This window comes from Myotis daubentonii, chromosome 8 (genome assembly GCF_963259705.1).
Source record: "Myotis daubentonii chromosome 8, mMyoDau2.1, whole genome shotgun sequence".
In the NCBI taxonomy this organism is placed as follows: Eukaryota; Metazoa; Chordata; class Mammalia; order Chiroptera; family Vespertilionidae; genus Myotis; species Myotis daubentonii.
The window spans coordinates 24043760-24060367 of record NC_081847.1 but is presented as its reverse complement, the minus strand read 5'-3'; the positions used below and the strand labels follow the sequence as shown (position 1 = coordinate 24060367).

The window sequence follows — 16608 nt, the reverse complement described above, 5'->3', positions numbered from 1 at the left end:
GCATTCACCTCTGATATTGTGCACCTTCTATTCAGTGATGCCCCCATTAGCCTTTGCTGCATACACAAGCTATTCCAGAGCTTTGTGGCTTACACCAAATAACCACTTACTTGCTCGCATATCATGGGATTGATAAACTGAGCTAGACTAGACTGGGCCATTCTTCAGCTTGTTTTACCTAAGTTCACCTTTGTAGCAGCTGCACCTGGCAGCTGAGCTGGAACTGGATGGGTGAGAATGACTTTATTCCCATGTCTGGTGGTCGGCAGGCTGAAAGCTAGGGAACTTTCTTTTCCCCCTCTGCTTGGCTTCTCCAGCAGGTTAGCTTGGGCTCCTTCAAACTGCTATCTCCTAGTTCCAAGTACAACACAAAAGAGCAAGTCTCGGTGTGCAAGCACTTTTCTGGCCACTCTTTGCATTACATTTGCTTATGTCTCATTGGCCAAAGCAAGTCATATAGTCAAGCTCAGATTCAAAGGTTGGCTCAGACTTTACTATGAAAGGCAAGAACTGCAATGTATTTATGGCTATTTTTTAATTTTTCTTATTTATTTATTTATTTATTTTTATTTATTTATTTATTTTTGCATTCCACTGCTAGTTCAATATTACTGCTGTTGCTGGAGAGAAGAGAACACCTTTCCCCTGTTTACACTGTAGCCTGAAGGAAAGAACTATAGCTTCCATTTCTTGCATAAAACTTTGTGTTGCACAATGAGGTCAACTGTGGGGCCTATGAAACGCTCTTTCAGAAAGCGAGGATATACCTCTCCAGTTGATGTGGGAGGAAATGAGAAACCTTATGATTTAAGAGGTGTGGGGAGAGTAGGTAGAAATGTGTAGAAATGATGCAGGTGGAAATCGTATGTGTGAATGTGTGGGCATGCACACATAAGGCGAGAGATGAATAAACTTGTATTTCAGTGTTAACCAGTTTTATTTATTTATTTTGTTAGGGCAAAGGATAATTATGGAACAATTTTAGACATTTATAAATCTTTTTTTTCCAAGTCCACACCAGGACTTGTTTTGGGATAAGATAGAGCTAAAAACATTAGCACAAAGCATTCTTTCTCTGGCAGACCCTTCCAAGGTGCTTTCTTTTCTTTCTGGTAGTCCCCTGAGGTGTCTCAAATATTCCCACAATCACAATCTTAGCTACCGTGTGGTGTCTACCATTTTCCCTGCTTCGGTTCCCTGCAGGGATGTCAGCTGCCAAGGCTGCTGATGCTGGCAAATGCTTTTGAAGATTCTGGGGTCTCAGGTGCTGATGAAGGCTTTGTCTCCACTAGTGATGAAAGTGCTAGCACCAGCATTGTTGGGTCTGCAGGTGCCGCTTTGTGTTTTTATAGCTTGTAAAGATTTTCCTACAATAGCAGCCTATAGATTTTGCTGGCTGCTATTTTGGATTCCTTGACTCAATTGGAGCAGTTTTCCTGCGGTAGTTTTTTTAGTTTATCATGCAAAGAGACCTGCTTCCCAGTCCTTCCTATAAACCTTATATCGACTACGTTTGGCCATTAAAAGCTGTGTATCAAGCAAACAAGAGTCTGTGGGTCGCCTGAGTGGCTACAGCTTGTGAATCTACCTGTGGTCAGTTGTGGGTAGTTGGTGGCTTTGTTGATCTCGGCTATGCCATCTGACATGTCTGATGGGCTTAGTTGGAGACCCGTGGCTCCATTCCATGTCCCCTCTCATCCTCCAGCAGGCTACCCCAGGATTTCTCTCAAGGCAGTGCCAGAGTTCCAAGAGAGAGAGCAGGTGCTCAAAGCCTCTTGAGGCCCAGGCTCAGGACCTTTACAATGTCACTTCTCCTGTTCAGAGCAAGTCAGCAGACCAGCCAGATCCAAGAGGTGAAGAAGTAGATTTTCTCTCTTACTGGGAGGAGCCATAAAATCACATCACAAGGGACATGGATATGGGAAAGGCAGAGAACTGGAGCCATCTGTGCAGTTAATCTAACTGCCACATACTCCATCCACCTCTTAGTCCTGGGGTGAGGGTAGGTTGGCAACTCAGAAAAGGTTAACTACATTTTAGAAAGATTAATTTGGCAATCCTTCTAAAAAGGTGGAGGATAGATTGATTTAGGTAATGGTCAGGGAGGGTGGTATAACCAGCAAAATGGCTTTTGCCTTAAGAAGTGGTGAATCAGAAGGGATGGCAAAGAAGTTACCCATGGTGTGACTGACTTGTAGTGAATGCCTGGAGGGGAATGTTGAGGTGAATAATGTGGCCACTTTCCTGGCTGAGGTGAACACAGAGCCTTGTTGGATTGGCCATGTTCACATGGTCATTGAAGGGAGGAGTGACAGACAGCACAGGGCCAGATATTTGCCATCTTTGTCCCATCGAGGGCAGCAGCAGTGAAGTTAAAGAGTTTTTGAAATCAATTAGGAGGCAGAATTTAAAAAGTATTGGTGATGAAGTGCAAATAAAGGCAAACTATTATTCTAGAATAATCCTAGAATTTGGATTCAGGTAACGGATGAGTGACAATATCATTTCTTCACCATTCTATTCTTATTATATAAATATTAGATTTGAGCCTCTATTATATAGGTAGGTCCTTTATCCTATTGTAGAAAGAGCACATTGTTTTTCTTGTCCTCTGTTGGTGCATAACAAACCATCCAAAAGCTTAGAAGCTGCATTAGTAAATTTTATGTCAACTTTACTGGACCATGGGCTGCCCAGATATTTGGTCAAGCATTATTCTGGTATTATGCTTAACATCTTTATTAGTAGAGTAAGTAATGCAAAGTGCCCTCTCTAATGTGGGTGGGCTTCATCCAATCAGCTGAAAGCTTGAATAAAACAAAAAACGCTGACTGCCTACCTCCTTCCAATCATCTCCATCCGCCCACCCCTGAGTCAGAGAGAATTCCTTCTGCCTGACCACCTTGGAACTAGGACATCGACTTTTTCTTACCTTCTGAAACATTGTCTCTTTGGGGGTCATAAACTTCCTGGCCTTTGGACTGTAACCACACCATCAACTCACCATTGGCCCTCCTTGGTCTCCAAGGTGCCGACGCACCTTGCAGATCTTGGGACTTGTCAGTCTCCATCATCAAATTCTCCAATTTCTTAAACAAACAAATGAACAAATAAATAAATAAATAAATAATTCTAAATGTTTTTACTCACACCCACACACAACAACCATTTTACTTCTCAGAATTCTGTAGGTCAGACATTTAATAGGATGGAGCGGGGATGCTCTATGACACCTTGGGGCCTCAATCTGCCTCCCTCTGGCCTCTCTCTCTCAACGTGGTCTCATCGTGCAGAAGATTAGTCTGAGCTTAAGAGTTTGGCAGATGCCTCAAGAGCAAGTTTTCCTGGAGGATACACATTGCTTAAGCCTCTGTTTCTATCATGTTTCATAATATTCCACTGGCCAAAGCAAGTCTGATGGCCAAGCCCTGAGTCAGTGTGTGCAGCCACCAAAGTTAAAGCCTGTCACATCATGGGGGGGCGGGGGGGCATGCTGGTGTTGCATCTTGGGCATATTGACTCTGATGGATCTATGTGATATCAAAGTAGGAAGAGACAGGTGACAATATGGGTCTGAGGCTAAGTATAAGTGATTTAGCTGGATAGATACATTTGGAAATCATGAATATATAGGGGCAATATGAGAATATTTCACCATCAGTACAGCAACTAATTAGAAAAGATACTGCTTATAGCCTCAAAGCAGAGTCTCAGGGGTCCCTTGTTATGTGGCCTTGCCCCTTAGTTATTGGATTATTGGGAGGTGTCAGGAGTCCCAGGAAAAGAAGCAGGACAGCCAGAATAATGAGAGGATGGGGGGGGGGGGGGCGGAGGGCAATGGGCACCAACTATTTACTAATTGGTGAGTATCAGCATTATACCAGACAATAGCTGAAACCATGGTTAACCATTGGTAGTTTGGTTAACATTGTACTAGGAAAGCTTTAGATTAAACTTAGCCAATATTCAACTATTTTGGTCTACAAAAATTATAATTTTGTATACTGCAACATAATCACCAATGAAACAAAAATAGGTCTAAAATGTATACCAAAATTTACTTAATTGGCAGGTGAACAAGAGGAGTTTCCAAAGGAAATGGAAAAGAATGGCCTATGGAAGGCAAAGGGGGAGTACAAAAGAGGGCGGGGACAGGCAAAGGTCTTGAATACCATACAGTAGTGTTTGAATAAGATGAGGACCAAATGGCCTTTGTATTTGGTAACTAGAGCCTTTTTCAGTTCAATTTTGGGAAAAGCTCAGGTCAGAAATCATGTTACAGAGGTTCATGAACCACCTGGAGGTGAGAATTGACAAAAATGAGTTTAGAATAATATTTCCCAAAGCTTTGCTGATAGTAAGGGGAGAAAGGGTAATTGATTGGGAAGTAGGGTTAGGGGAAATTATATTTTTAGATGAAAAATATTTGCTCACCATTCTATAAGGAATGGACAGGTACTTAAAGATCCTTCAGCTTGTTGTTGTAAGATAATTGGTCAAAAAGGAAGAGTGGAAAAAGCAAAGTCCTGGAGTTGGGAGCCTGTGGTCCTGGTTCCAGTGTGTCCAGCCTTGAGGGCCTGTTTGGCCACTTCATACATGTCATTTTTTGTAAATAGTAGTTCTCATCTTGATTGCACAGTGGCCTGGGGGAGCTGTTCAAGTTCTCCATGCCCAAGTCTCACCTGAGACTGCTTACATCAGAACCTCTGGGGTGCACTCAGTATTCAGGATTCTTTTAAAGCTCCTAGATTATCCCAGGTGTGTTCAAGGTTGAGAACCACTGCTTCAGAATGTTAGTTATTTGTTTCCTATTGCCTCAGCTTTGGTTCTTTAGCCAAAATTCTGAGACAACAGATAACATCCCACTCATCAGTCATGACTATCGGAACAGGCCATTCTCTGACAATGGTGGCTGTTGCAGACCTTCTCTCAGGACAGTGATTCTCAACCCTAGCTGTAGATTAGAATCTCCTGGCACTTAACAACATACTGATGTCTGGACTGCACCCAGAGACTTCTATGGTCTGGGATAGGGTTATGGGATGATGTCTCTCAAAAAAAGTTATGTTGAAGTTCTAACCCCAGGTACTTTAGAATATGACTTTATTTAGAAATACAGTGTGGCCTTAACTTACAAGTGTCCCGACTAACGAGTTTTTTGAGATACCAGCTGTCTCTCGGCCGATTTTTTGCATTGAGTTGATAGAGTAATTTGAGTTAACGAGCTCCTTAATGAGCTCCTTAATGAGCTCGGTCTCGGAACGAATTAAACTCGTAAATCAAGGTCCCACTGTAGTATCTCTAAAGATGTAATCAAGTTAAACTAAAGTTGTTAGGGTGACCATAATCTAATAGGACTAGCCTTCATAAAAAGGAGTAAATTGAATACAAGACATGTACAAAGAAAAGATTATGTGAAGAGACATAAAGAGATGACCATGTTAAGATGGTGTTATGCTGGCACAAGGAACATCTAGATCTACCAAAAGCTGGGACAGCTGGCTAGTGTGGCTCAGTGGTTGAGTGTCAAACTATGAACCAAGAGGTCACTGTTCAATTCCTGGTCAGGACACATGCCCATGTTTCAGGCTCCATCCTCCATCGGGGCCCTGAAGGAGGCAGCCACTCAATGATTCTCTCTCATCATTGATGTTTCTATCTCTTTCTCCCTCTCCCTTCCTCTCTCTGAAACAAAACATAACAAAACAAAACAAAAAAACACATACAAAAAAAACAAAAAAAGCTGGGCCAGGTAAGAACGGATCCTTCCCTTATGGGTCTCAGAGGGAGTATGGCTGCCACCTAGATTTTGAAATTCTAATCTCTGGGACAGTGAGACAATACATTTTTTATGTTCTAAGTCACCCAGTTTGTGGTACTTTGTCACAACAGCCCTAATAAATTAATACAGATTGTTTTGGCTACTGGTAGTTTTAAAAGTGGCCCAGGTGATTCTAACATGCCAGGATTGATTTTCACAACTACTAAGGCTAAGAAGTGTGTAGCAGGGGTAACCTGGGTAGAAAATACTGTCAAAATCAGGTTAGAAGCCATGCAAATAGAATTATCACTGTGTAACATTTAAAACTTAGGAACATGTGAGTAATTTTAATACCTAGTTATATATTTCTTCTTAACTTAGGCTTCACATTATAAAAGAGGCACTTTCTGTCTTGCTCCTCTGCAATTTCTTGCCTTGAGCTCATTTTTTATGTAATTTCTCACCTTGAGCTTCTGGATTTCCACTGTGTGCTTTATAGGTCTCCTCATGGTGTAGCCTTTAGTTGTCATGCCTCAGGGCACTGTCTTGCACCTATCCCTCTCGGACTTTATCCTGTTCATTTAGAATGTACCATTTCTCCAATTTGTCAAAGTTACTTAGAATTCTGATCCTGCAGCCCAAAATTCTAATTCCCATTAGTCAAGGAGAGTCCCCAGGACAATTGAATTAAGAATTATATGAACTCTGGGAGGAATCAATTTGGAGAAGATCAGATAATGGAAGGTTTATTATATTATGCACTGCATTAAAGTGTAAAGATGTATGAAAGATAAATGGTCAATGTATGAATTAAACAAAGAGTTCCTTAAACAAGACTGTGAGACCAATCCCTGCCCAGGCTTAATATGAGATGTAAAAGCTTGCCACTGTCACTCAGCGTGTGGTCCACAGGCCAGCTGCATTGACAATACCTGGGAGCTTTATAGAACTGTAGCATCTCAACCTCCATCCCAGACCTACTGAATCTGAATCTGCATTTTTACAGCATTTCCAGGGAAGTGCATGTATATTACATTTGAGAGATATCCGTGTAGAAATGGTTCCTGCCTTCAAGAGCTCACCATGGTTGAGGAGGCAAGACACCAACTTGGTAGATCAGTGCTTCTCAAAGTGTAGCCTGGAGGACCATTTGTATTTGAGTGACCTTCAATACTTGGTAAAAGAAAGGATACATTTGGCCCCTTCACAGCCCACTTAATTAGAATCTTTGGGATGGGTCTCAGAAATTGACATTTTTGACAAGTTCTCCAGGTGACTTTGATGCACATTAAAGGTGGAGAGTAATTGCTCCAAAACAATGGCAATTTATTTCACTTCAACACACCTGAGGAATAGGACACCCTTCCATTAGTAACAGTGGTTGATACCGGCAGCATTCTAGAAGGGACAGCTGCACTGTCCTAGACCAGTGTCATTCAAAGGACGGTCCACAGATCGATAACATGGATCTCCCCTGGGAGCACTGTAGAAATGCAGAATTTCAGACTTCACTCTGTATCTACTGTTATGGGCTGAATTGTGTCCCCCTCAGATTTGTAGGTTGAAATTGAATCACTAGCAGCTCAGAAATGTTAAGTTCTTAGGTTAAAATGAGATCTTTAGGCCAGGCCTAATCCAGTATGACTGGTGTCCTTATAGGAAGAGGAAATTGGGGCATGATGTGTGTGTGCACAGAGTAAAGACGATGTGAAGCAGAAGAAGGTGGTCATCAATAAGCCAAGGAGAGAGGCCTCAGGAGAAAACAATCCTGCCCCCACTTTAATTTTGGACTTTGAGTCTCTAGAATTGTGAACAAATAAATTTTTGTTGGCTAGGCCAATGGTCGGCAAATTCATTAGTCAACAGAGCCAAATATCAACAGTACAACCATTGAAATTTCTTTTGAGAGCCACATTTTTTAAACTTAAACTATATAGGTAGGTACATTGTTATTAACTTAAATAGGCTGCCCAGTCTGTGGCACGTTGTGATGGCAGCACCCTGATAGACTAATATGCCAACTAAATTAGGATCCTCATTTGTTTTTAATCCTCACCTGAGGATATGTTTTTCTTGATCTTTAAAGAGAGAGAGGAAGAGAGAAAGAGAGAGGGAGAGAGAGAGAAATATTGATTGGTTGTCTTCTGTATACTCCTCAACTGGGGATTTGAACCTGCAGCCTAGGTATATGTGCTGACCTGGAATCAAACCCACGACCTTTTCGCTGTACAGGATGATACTCCAACTAACTGAGCCAGCTGCCAGGGCAGAATCTGCATCTTTAACAAGATCTACAGGTAATTCATATGTATAAGAAAGTTTGAGAGGCGCAAGGACAGTGGCTCTCAAACTCTCAGGGACCTTGAGAGTTTGTTAAAATACAGATATCTGGCCCCACTGCAGAGACTCTGCTTCAGTAGGCGGGGGTGGGGCCAGAAAAACTGCATTTCTAACAAGCCCTCAAGGGGATGCCACTGTCCTTACTCTGCTGCCCACACTTGCTATTTGGGCCCAGCAGCATCGACCTTACCTGGTAATTAATAGAAAAACAAATTTTGAGTCCCCAACCTGGACTATGACCATGTTTTCTAACCCTATAGAGAGTCTGGGGCAGGGCCCAGAAAAGTGATTCTGAGGTTCAAGTTTGAAAGCTGGTGGTCAACAAAATCTGTGCAAAGGGTCCAGGAGTAAGTAGGTTCCCCCTGCAGCAGGGAACCTGTGAATGTGATGTGGAGGCTGACTTAAGATTCTATATGTGATCTTAAAGTCAATTGTCACTTGAAACACCCCTTGCCCCCCAGGTGAATATTTTGACATTTTCCTGGAAGGCATGCTCTCACCCCTCCATTAAGAATCTCTGCCAGGAAATGACTGTGGGCAGTAGCTAAGGCAGTGGTCCTCTGCATCAGAATTGCCTGACTATTGGGTACCACCCCAGCTTTTGATTCCCTTGGTTTAGGATAGTGTCCCAGAACTTATCTTTCTCAGCAAATTCCCAGTTGATGCTAATGCTGCCCGTTCAGGGATCAAGGCTTGTAAAATATTGGGATATGAGTCAAACCTTGATTTCACGGATCTGTGGTCTGCCTAATAGCACTTCAAGCACTGTATTTTCTCCTTCTCTGGCTTAGAGCACAGATACAATGCCTGGAACTAAAGCAGCCTTCATGGGACCACAAGCTTACATACCTAAAGGCAATGGGCCAACAAAATAAAGATGGATGAGTAGCCAGTTAGAAACACAGAGCCAATGCCAATAGCCCTCTACCCCAGATGCTGCATTATGCGGGGTAGTTATATTTATTCTTTGAGCCATAGTGAATTGAGTTGTTTGTTAATTATAGCCAATATCACTTCTAAATGATAACAAACTTATCTGTATAATTTTGATAATAATAATAATTTAAAAAACCCACAGCAAGTAACCTAACATAACCAGGTTTCTTTCTCTTAAGTTAGAACATAAAATAATAATAATAAATAAATAAACCCCAACAACATAAGAAAACTATAAAACTACCACCTACCATCATTATCATGGTATAAAATAAAGGGCATTTTACTAGTAACCTACACAAAAAGGCAGAAAAATTTAATTGACTAAATGTAGCTTCCAAAACATCTTTGCTTCCTATTTTGATGAAGATGAGTGAAAACTTGTCAGAGATCTCCAGACATCTTTAGACAGACTCATAGTTCAGGCAAGCCAAGATATTTATTTACTGAGTAGTCTCTATGTAGCTTACATCAATAATTACTAATAGATAAAACTTACTTAACTTTTCATACTTATGTTTGAATTGGACTGTGTATCTTCCTGGCTCACACTAGACCTCTAAGTTTAGTCAACACCTTCCCATCAAAGTTCCTTTGACCAGTTCATAAATTGCTCTCACTGGCTGTGTCCTGATACATGTGTCTATATAAACACACGTATGCTCATTTATCCATCAGCAAGGAAAGAATTAAACAAATAGTAGAGTCACAGAAAAACTCAAAAATGGAATGTGTATCTTAAAATATGCTTTACTGATTGATGTGCTAACTGCTAAGAAACTGCTTTGCTCAAACAGAAACCCAGCCTGATTTTTTTTTTTTTTTTTTGGTTACAAAATAATTAGTCCTGAAGTCAGCTTTTAATCTTATGTTAATGAGACCCCCTACAGTCTTGGCTCCTACCTTCAAATTAGAGATTGATCTATAATTAATAAGGCTTCTAATGGCAGTACCTGAGACAAAGGAGATCATTGGGGCAGCTGGGAAGAGAGAGCTGAGAAGTGGAGAAAGGGCATTTACAATTGCATGCTTGCCACATACCAAGTTGGCTCCTGGTGACAGAAGCAGGTGTCTCAGGGCGGCAAGTCTGCTGGCTCAAGCTCCTCTAATAAGGAAAGCAGCTAAGCTGCCCCTCTGAGCTCTTAGGAGGGACTATGGGTGCCAGCTTGGCCCCTGCATGAAGTTTTCACCCTAGCTTGAAAAACTTGCTTTGAATTGTTTTTTAAAAAAACACCAGGTGAAGGAATCATTTTTCCCCAGCCATTTTTGGAGCCCTGTTACTCCTCTGTACTGTAGTTTTACAGCCTCAAAATTTCCTGCGATTGAGAGAGAAGCACTTGCTGATTAATTAAAGCCTAATTTTCTATTCTATCATAATTGCAGCAGTAGAGGGGGAAAAAGTAAGATTTATTATTCCAAAAATGAAAATGATACCCGGACTGCTTGGGCTTATTATGAGCTCTGTGTTACAATTTGTTTTCAATTGAATCAATAGAATAAACATGGAAATGAGCTCTGTGAAATAATTTATTTTTAAAGGATCTTAATGAAAGCCTGCATCATTTCATTTTAAAATTTTTAGACTCTGCCTGGATAGACTTAATAAAGACAAAGGAAAGAGGAGTGTAGGTTTTGTGGTAGATCAGAGTCAAACCGATGGTCAACCTGTGTGTGGTTTTATGACCATGATTTCTACCCTCTTAAGGACTCCAAGTGGATCCCCTGTTAGCTCAAAACACAATTGATTTCAGTTCACTTCAAATTTTTAGGCTGAGCACAGTCCTGGAGGGTCGGGGCGGGGGGATGAACTGAAACATACCAGGGAGCATTAGCGAGGCTGCCTGTTTTGGCTCTGTCTCCTGATTTGGTCCTGAGCATGTGGGCTGGGGTGTGAAGGCCGTCAATGTGACAGGTGGTGACCCGGCACCCTGTGATCAGAGCTGGCTCTCCCAATGCAATTACCTGCCTCACTGGTTCTAAAGGGAAGGAAGGGTTGGTTTTATCTTTTCACTTTCTGCTGAGTAATTTACAAATCTTTATAACCACTAGTTGTGAGGGGGGCGGTAAGAGAGGAATGGTCAGTGGGGGACACCTGGGGAATTTTAAATTTGCACTTTGTAGCTGTTCCATTTAGGTTGGTTAAGTGCAATATAGTGCTAAGTGTAAAAGAAATAGGTTACAAAGTTGCATATGTATATTTACATTTATGGAAAATTTATTTATATTTATTGTATATCTTATATGTTTTATATATTTTATACTTATAGTATATATAGATACCTGTGCATATATGCATGTAAAATACATAATTTATATATAATATATGCATATATTTATATAAATGTTATATGTATAACATATACATATACACTTCATATTTTAAATGTATTTTATGTATATATCTATGACACATATGAGTATCATATAAATATAGTGTCTTTATAGATGCATGTATACCATATACCATAAGTTTGTATGCATATTTACATTTTAAATGTAACATATGTAAATATGTATATGTGTATATTTATATTTTTAAAAAATATTTCTAATCTATAAAGCAGTGTTTGTGTGTGTGTGTATGTGTGTGTGTGTGTGTGTGTGTGTGTGTAGATAGGATATAGAATATACACCAAAATATCAAATGGATAAAGTGGTCATATCTGGAAAGTAGCATTGTGGATAATTTTTATTCTCTTTGTGACTTTCTATATTCTCTAAATAATCTACAAATATAAAGTGTCACTTTTGCAATCATAGAAAAGTCATTTAAAGGAAAGAGAGAGGAGCCCTCCTGCAGGCCCAGCATATCCTCAGGACAATTATTTTCCTGCCGTGATGAGTGAGAGTTCCTGTTCTCCTGATCATGGTCCCTGCCTTCATCTCAGATTGCTGACTGTGTCTGTATCGTCTGGGGCCAAGCAGCATGCTCTGCAAGCTACATGGGTTTGGAGGGGTCTAGGATTGGTCCCTGTCCTCCTTCCCTTCCATTGGCATGCATGAGCTCACTCATCTGATAGGATCACAGAGAATCATGGGGGTCCCTTAAATGTTCTTGGTGTTCACTGATGCTAATACGATTTATCACATACATGTCTTCCTTCCCTCAATCTTTCATGACAGACAGGGGGAAATGAAACTGAATCTGATAACACACACGTTACACAAGTTCCAGACCAGTATTTCCATGTGTACGAGAACTAGGTCCCTGGGCATCCCCCTCCCACCGAGATTCTGATTCTGTAGGTCTGAAGGGGATCCAAGGCACTGCATTTCCAACAAGTTCCCAAGTGATGCTCAGGGTGTTGGTCTCTGGACCACTGTTTGAGGGGCCAGGTCAAACGATTCTGAGTCTGGACCCACTCCAGCAGCATCAACACCAATGACTTTGTTAGAGCCACAGATTATCAGAGATGTTGAGCCAGGATTTGCTTTTTCATTAGGTTCCCAAAATATTCAAGTGCACATGGCAAAGGATGGTGAAGCACCTGGATGGACACTGACGAGAAAGACACGGTTACTCTACAGAGGGACGAAACCCAGGACACGATGGCAGCGCTGCTGTCCCGTGCCTGCAGCCCCGCAGCTATGGGGGGGTGGCCTGCCTGAACGGGGAGCAGGCGACCTGCTGAGGAGAAGAGTGTCAACACCACCAAGTGCATTCCTGTACCTGTTCTGAGTGTGCCACTGAGACTGTCAGTTGCCAGGGTTGTAAAATGAAGGCACTGAGAGCCAAGACAAACACATATATCAAGATACCTGTTCGTGGTGAAGTGCCCGTTTTTGTTATTACGCAATGGATAGATGCTGCCCTGGCCAAGAGAAATCCTCTCGGCTGCAGAGCACTTCTCCATGATCCCTGCACCTGGAAACAAAAGTATCCCTGCCCTGGGAGGGTTATCAGTCCTAATCTGCCCACCAAACCACTGTTCAACTGAGGGTCCCACATGGTGTGGTAGGGTTAGTAGTTGTACCCAAAGGACCAACTATTCAAGTGATTCAGCAGCAAACCCACGCATAATAGTAACTGAGCAGAGATAAGGAGCCTGTCTCTGAAGTAACTGGGATGCCTAGAAATAGAAATGCATACTGTCATGCATACAGGAAACTACACTGAGCTCAAAGAAGAGAATGATTTCCATTACAAAGGTACTGATAGAGCTTTGAAAGTGGCACTCTTAGCTCTGAGTGGCTCACCTCCAATCCAGCTCCTCCTAGTCTTGCAAGAATGATACCCAATTAGCAAAATGATAGTTGCAGTTCTCTGAGTAGGGGTTCCACAGATTCTACTAGAAACAATAGACTGGCTGACTTTATCCAACAAGCCCCTTTACCACAGGAAACTTTTGTTCTGGAGATACAAAACAAAGACCACCTCTGTAGTCTCAGAAGATCTTGCAGCTGATTCTCCTACCTTTAACTCTTTACCAACATCCATGCAAACTATTTGGACTCTATTTGAAGCAGTTAACCCACTCTCTGGCTTTGGGGGCCATCCTTCTGGTGACATGAAAACTCAGTGTAGAGGAAGTCTATCTCCTACATTTCCTGAGAGCATTGAACACCCATTTGCTTGGAGGATTAGGAGCGACCCACCTGGTACAGGCAACTATGTTGGCCTGGTTCCAATATATACCCCTGCTTTTTCTAAGGGTACTAATACTAGTAGTTACCCATCTTCCAATGGTGGAGGTTCCATCTCTAGCTCACCTCTAGAATTAAGACAAAAGCAGGACTGGTTGATTTGCTTTGACAATGAAGTTATTGCTGCCCTAGTGCCATGTGGCCACAACCTCTTCTTCATGGAATCTGCCAATAAGATCTGAGAAAGGAGAACACCATCATGTCCAGTTTGCCAGATGGAAATTACTCAGGCAATCCAAACTCACTCTTAACACATCCATATGCAGTATATACACATACTGAATAAATAAAAGATAATATACTACATATATATGTGTGTATATATATATATATAAATAATAAAAGCATAATATGCTAATTAGACCAGACAGCCAAATGACCTTCTGAACGAAGCCAGGTCTGCGATGTATATATATATATATATATATATATATATATATATATATATATATATATATATATATATATATATAGCATTGTAAAGGAGGCATGGGTATAACGGCATCCCCAGTAAACTTCCTAATGAATTCTTATGACTGTTATGGTCACACTAAACCTAAGTGGTCTCTTGTCTATTAGTTTTGTTTGAATTACCAGTGTTAACATCCTGTAGGCCCAGAGACATAACTTGTATAAGAATTGCTAAAGCTGAAGTTCAACTGTATTGAGTGAAGATCATCATAGGCTGTGTGAGCCTATGAGAAAAGTATATACATCTAAGATTTCAATACAGTGGGTCCCTAAGCCTAACCACAGTTTACAGAGGGCACTCAGTATTGCAGATGGTTCAGACACTTCCAGGACTGCCGTCTTTACACTGCCAGTTTTGACAAAACAGGTTTTGTTGTTTTTTTTAATTTTACAGCAACTCATGCCGAATTCTGCAGGGTTGCAAATAACTTTTCAATGCATTGTGAATTACTTATCCTATATAATAAAAGACTAATATGCTAAGTGTCCAGTCAACTGGTTGGCCATTCAACCAATCAAAGCGTAATATGCTAATGATATGTTAAGGCTGCTCAACCACTTGCTATGACATGCACTGATCACCAGGGGGCAGACAGTCAACCGGTTGACCAGTCACTATGACGTGCACTGACCACCAGGGGGAAGACACTCCAACTGGTAGGTTAGCTTGCTGCTGGGGTCCAGCAGATCAGGACTGAGTGAGATGGGCCAAACATGCCCTGGAGCCCTCCCATTGTCCCTCCCCGGCTAGCCAACCTCCCCCGCCTCTCCCCGACCCTGATCATGCACCAGTGGGGTCCCTCGGCCTGGCCTGCACACTCTCACAATCTGGGACCCCTTGGGGGATGTCGGAGAGCTGGTTTTATTCCGATCCTGCAGGCCAGGCCGAGGGACTCCACTGGTACACGAATTGGTGCATCCAGCCTCTAGTTAGTAATAATAGGGCTGATGGCAGTTTACTCAATCTCTGGTTATAATTGGGACAAAAAACTGCTACATTGACCATCTCGCCCAGCTGGTATGAACAGTGGGTCAGGAATACAACTGCTTCTATTGTGAATTTCTACCCTTCTACCCATTGCCTCCCTCTGTGAATGTGGAAATGGCCACTGGGTTTTTCCAATTCAGAAAGGGATTTGGGTTTTGCCTATATTGTCTAATAATTGAGGATGTGAACATTCCATTCATTAGTCTGATCAAGCTATTGATTAATTTTTAGATTGTAGATCAAAATGTGAAACCTTTTATGTTTAATCCATATTTGCCTTGAACATTATAAAGATGTTTTTATTTTTTAGGAATTTAGGGAAGTGGGGGGGAGAGGGATAATACTGCCCTTAGCATAATTCACAAAGCAGCTGTGATGACCTTGGATCAGTTTACTTCACTTCAAAACTATTTCCAATCACAAGGAAAGATTTCCTTAAGATATACTTTTATATTTAACCTTGGATGTCTATGGCTTTATCCTCAGTATATTCCCAAATCCATGCTGGCATTGAAAGACAAAACATTATACTGGTGGAGTTTCTACTAATTATTTTTGAAGTGTTATTTTCCCAACACAAAAGAGCTTTTATTGCCCTGGCCAGTGTGGCTCAGTTGGTTCAGAATCATCCCGTGCACCAAAAAGTTGCTGGTTCACTTCCCAGTCAGGGCACATGCCAGGCTGGGGTTTTGGCCTTGATCTCTGGTAGGGGCCGTGCAGAAGGCAGCCTATTGATGTTCTAAAAATCAATAAAAATTCCTGTTTAAAAAAAGAGCTTTTTTTTTTCTCAGTATCACAATAGTAAAAAATTTATGTATATTGAATAGTAAATAGACACCTTTTATTTTGTGTATCCACTTGAAGAGTTACATTTCATATAAAAATTTACAAACAATGGTTTTTATTTTGATTGTTTTCAGTATAAAAAATTGCCTTGATGGTATATTTTGATGTAATGCTAATTGCTTGTAGAATAGTTGAATGTCAGTATTAAAACTACTCTTTAGCTGCCATTTTGTAGATATGAACATATGTTCACCAAGCATGTATTTTGTATTTTGTTGCATTGTTCACTACAACTAATAAGCCAAGGAATCAACTTATACATTAAATGCATGGTACTGTTTCTAAAACCACAAATTAAGAATTATAAATTATCAATATAGTTTAGTATTTGTTATTTTCATTATACTCTTGTTATGTCATAGGGATTATAAATTCAATTTGAGTAAAGTTTAAAACCATATATTTTATGATAAAGGGACTTTAACTTAAAGATGGCCAAAGCACTGATATTATATATTTGCATAAAGAGAATTATGAGTTTTATTTTTCTGATATTAAAAGTTACCTAATAAAGACTTGTTTCCATTAATGAAAAAAAGAAAAGAAGAAGAAAGGCAGGAATATTTGAAGGCAATTAAGAGGCATTGAGCTGAGGGAGCTTAGCTGCCTCCTTCCAGGGTAC

At 40.9% G+C, this 16608-nt stretch overlaps 1 pseudogene; it reads left to right on the top strand.

Moving 5' to 3' along the window:
* The first annotated feature begins 714 nt into the window (after positions 1 to 714).
* LOC132240155 (RNA-binding E3 ubiquitin-protein ligase MEX3C-like) lies at positions 715 to 13932 on the top strand (annotated as a pseudogene).
* The last annotated feature ends 2676 nt before the right edge of the window (positions 13933 to 16608 follow it).